A 4,143-nucleotide genomic window follows, 5' to 3' on the forward strand; every position below is an offset into this window, starting at 1 on the left:
GGATCTTTCTTCTACCTGAACAATTCTGGGATTCTGTTAATAGGAAGGAGATTTTGGTTAAGAGGTTACCTTTTCACCCCTACAATCATGTATCTTTTGCGGGGGGGGGTTCTTTTTGAGACAGGGTCGCCCCAGCTGGCCTAGAACTTGCTATGTAGACCAAGCTGGCCTTGAACTCACAGAGATCCTCCTGCCTCTGCCTCTGCCTCCTGGGCGTTGGGATTAAAGGTGTGCACTATCATGCCTGGCTCAATCACGTATCTTTTCCATCTGAGCATATAGCAAGATTTTATCTCCTAGCCCGTCTTTGCAGTTAGATGCATTCATGTCCCAAAGTTCCCACCAATGAGTGTGTACAGAATAGATTTGTTTGTTGCATCCAGGTCTGGCCTATAAAAATTTTCCCACAGAAGAATCTACATTCTCTCTTTCCTTTTTCTGTGGTCAGATACAAAGGATGCAGTGGAGAAATGAAAGGTTCTAAGAAGCTACAGAATCTGGAATGACTTCATGGAGACAAACAATCCTCTTACCCCTATTCTCCACACTGGACTAAATGTGAGCAAACAATAACACTTGGTCATTTTAAGTCACTGAGAGTCTTAAAAATTATTATTTATTTATATTTTATGTGTGTTAATATTTTGTCTGTATGTAAACACACCATGTGTCTGCAATGCCCATGGAGACCAGAAGAGGGCATCAGATCCCTTGGAATTGGAGTTACAGACAGTTGTTAGCTGCCATGTGGGTACTAGGAACTGAACGTAGGGCCTGTAAGAGCAGCCAGTGCTCTTAACCACTCAGTCATCTCTCCAGCCCCAGTAACCTAACTTTATCCATTGAATGGTAATGAGTAATGTTTGCTCTATTCTTCTGTTTGGGCTTTCTCTGCTAACAACACCCTAAAGGAGTCTTAGAAAATTTTTGGGGAGGACAGGCATCATGGCCCATGTTTAATCCCAGCACTAGGGAGGCAGAGGCCAACCTGGCTTATACAGCAATTTCCAGGACAGCCAGGGCTACACAGTGAGACCTTGTCTCAAACAAAATGAAACAAAACAAAATCTTGGAGATACCTCAGTCTTACAAACTAGAAGGGATGAATTAATTTCCATCTGATCAGCTTCTGCTGTTTGGCCTTAAACACTGAATTTTCTGAACAAGTGATTTTTTTTTTTGAGACAAGGTCTCATGTTGCCCAGGCCGGCTCTGAACTCAGTATGTATCCTAGGAGGATCTTAACCTCTTGAGTCTCCACCTCCCAAATTCTGGGAGGTCTGACTGCAAGCGATTTCTTGCCTGCAACACTGACTCCAGGTTCTAAGTTTCAAAATTCCTGTTTTGTTTTGTTTTGTTATTGTTGTTGTTTTTGGTTTGAGACAGAGTCCAACTTCTAATAGCTCCACCTCCCTCTCCAGCTGTTCTTTATAGTCAGGGAGGAAATTCTTCATTTATCTCTCCTTTCTTGAGTCTACCTATTCTAGCCAGCTGTCTTCCTCACCACCCCTTCATTAATATTACCTGTCTTATTAAGCCTCTAAGGGCTCTTCATTAGCTTTCAAAATCTGACTCAACCTATGTTACTAGTTCCGTATTCTGTTTCTTTGCTGAACTGTAAGCTCCTTCTGAGCATGGATACTTCTTTTCATTGTCAATTTCTAACAATGTCTGGCACACAGCAGATTCTCTATAGATATGTCTTGAATGGATAAGTAACTTCTAGCTAAACTAAACTTTGAAACTTTGAGCAAACCATGCTCCAATATTACCTTTTCTGATGGTCTTCTCTGACTCCTTTATTCAAGTCATACGCGTCTGGGACATTTTTTCCTCATTAGACTGTAAGCTCCTTCAGGGAAAAGATCATATCTTATTAATCTTTCATCTGAACTAGTGTCTTGGGAGTGTCTGACAATGCAGGCACAAAAGCAGTTTGTTGAGCTGGGTGTGATGGTGGTACACATCTTTAATACCAAAGCTTGGGAGGCAGAGGCAGGCAGATCTCTGTGAGAGCGAGGCTAGCCTGGTCAACATAGCAAGTTCCAGACTAGCTGGGTCTATAGGAAAACCCTGTCCAAAAAAAAAAAAAAAAAAAAAAAAAAAAAAAAAAAAAAAGCATTTTTTGGGATCAAAGGGAAATAACTTAAAAAGGGAGAATACTAGATTTAAAAAAGGTCCCAAAAAAATGAGGAAGGCTCATAAAAAAAAAAAAAAAAAAAAAAAAAAAAAAAAAAAAGAAAATAAAAAGCAGTTTGTTGGATCAATGAGGAATGACATTAGAAAGGAGAATACTAGATTTTAAAAAGGTCCCTGAAGAATGAGGAAGTGACTTAAGAACAATGAAAACAGAGACCCAAGCCAAGCATGGTGGTGCACACCTTTAATTCCAGCACTAGGGAGGCAAAGGCAGGTGAATCTCTGTGAGTTTGAGGTCAGTCTGGTCTACATAGCAAGTTCTAGGACAGCTGGGGCTAAAGGGAGACCCTGTCTCAAAAACCTAAAAAAAAAAAAAAGAAAATAGAGACCCAAGTAAGTGGGTCACACAAATAAGTGATCAGATGCCGGTGCCCAATTAGGATAATGTGGGAGTCAGTCCGGAAAGGCTCCCTAGAGGTAAAATTTGAGATATGTTTGAAAAGAGAAAAAGGACCTAACTTGAGAGAGTAAATATGTCATAGAGTCCTGGTGAACCAAAGCAAGGTAAGCAATTTTTGTTTGATTAAAGTTGCTTTTGGAGCAGGATCTGTTCAACCCTGGACTTCAGGTTTCTGCCTTTTTCTTGGCTCACCAAACAGGCATGCTCATTCACCCTTGTGTCTTGATATTTCCAAGGTCAGTCCAATGTGGGGACTTTATGTTCTCTAAACAGTGAGAAGGAAGTTTCTCTGAAAATAAGCAAACAAAACTGCCCTGTGGGATTGAACGCTTTCGCTAACCCTGGTCCTCCTGGGAAATGAACTTCCCTATTCTCAATGAAACGGAACTACTCTCAAAGTTAAGACAGGAGAATCCAAGTGATGTACTGTAAGAGTATTGTAGGATATTCTGTAAAAAAACGTTGTTGATTTCTGTGAGATCTACAGAAATCAAGAATGCATGAGTGAAGTCTGAGGAATAAAACGGATAGAAGAGGCTTTTCTTAAGTTTGTTCCCTTACTCAAAGAATGCATGAAAATATTGGTGCTGGGCCGTCATTTTTTTTTTTTTTTGGCGGGTGGGTTTCAGATCGTTGCTGATTTTTGCATTTGTGGGATGGAACACATGAATAGATAAGTCTCTCTAAAAATGTTCCCTGTTTTAGGAGTCAGAATATTTTACACAGCAGGAATTACATCCCAAGTCCTCCAGAACCTGAGAGAGAGAGAGATGGCAACTGTATAACAGGATAACCTAGTTTTCACAAAGTATCCATTTTTCTTAGAACGTTGCTCCCAGCTGGTTTCTTCAATATTCAGGCTTTCTACCTTCTGGTAGAGGCAAAAAAATTTTTCGTGCACTGTATGCACTGAGGACCTGAGTTGAGAGCAGTTGTTTATTTTTATCTTCTAACACAAATACAGAAATGGGAGCACTCCCTAGGGCCACTCGAAGTATAGGGAGGCTTCCAGATCGCTTACACCTATGTCACACTGCCGGCGTCTTTACGTGACCACGAACGATTAAAGCCTCAACCAAGGTAATCCTTCATCCTCAGGGGCTTCTCGGGTAGGCACTGTCTCCTCGCGCGCTGCGGATCTCGTGGTAAGAGGGGTCACACTAGTTTGGGGTGATGTCACACTGGCTGAGATGCTGGCAGCCACCAGACTCCGGTAAACCACCGCCGAGCCTGCTGTGCGGAGGGGGCGGGGGACCTGGTCTCCACACTTAGTCCACGCTGGCTCCCAACAGATGCCAACCCACTCCCGTGGCCGGCGGAATGAAGCAGTGAGCCCAGCCTGCTCGGTCCTCCGTACTTCCGCCTCAGTAGGTGTCATGGCGCTGGGCGGCTGAAGGATTCCGGCGAGGCGGGGCGGCCGGATGAGGGCGGTCGCTCGGGGCTCCGCTCGTCGGGTCTGGCGACAGCGGCGGCGACGAAACGAGGGGCCCGGCTGTGGTCCCGGACGGCAGCGGGAGGCCGAGGCCCGAGCGCGCGGCGCTGAG

At 43.8% G+C, this 4,143-nt stretch overlaps 1 protein-coding gene across 3 annotated transcripts in view; it reads left to right on the forward strand.

Moving 5' to 3' along the window:
• Positions 1-539: 539 nt before the first annotated feature.
• Positions 540-4,143, forward strand: part of Hipk1 (homeodomain interacting protein kinase 1) — a 73,209-nt gene continuing 69,605 nt past the window's right edge. Inside the window, exon 1 of one of the 3 annotated variants that reach the window (XM_029563989.1) lies at positions 540-558. The gene's annotated coding sequence lies outside the window, so the exon portion shown is untranslated. Of the gene's footprint in view, positions 559-3,661; positions 3,680-3,707; positions 3,967-4,143 lie in introns of those variants that run through there. The other 2 variants (XM_008833991.3, XM_029563991.1) reach the window with 2 other exon arrangements.

The sequence above is a fragment of the Nannospalax galili genome, unplaced genomic scaffold, assembly GCF_000622305.1.
Source record: "Nannospalax galili isolate Female #2095 unplaced genomic scaffold, S.galili_v1.0 scaffold475, whole genome shotgun sequence".
Classification (NCBI taxonomy): Eukaryota; Metazoa; Chordata; class Mammalia; order Rodentia; family Spalacidae; genus Nannospalax; species Nannospalax galili.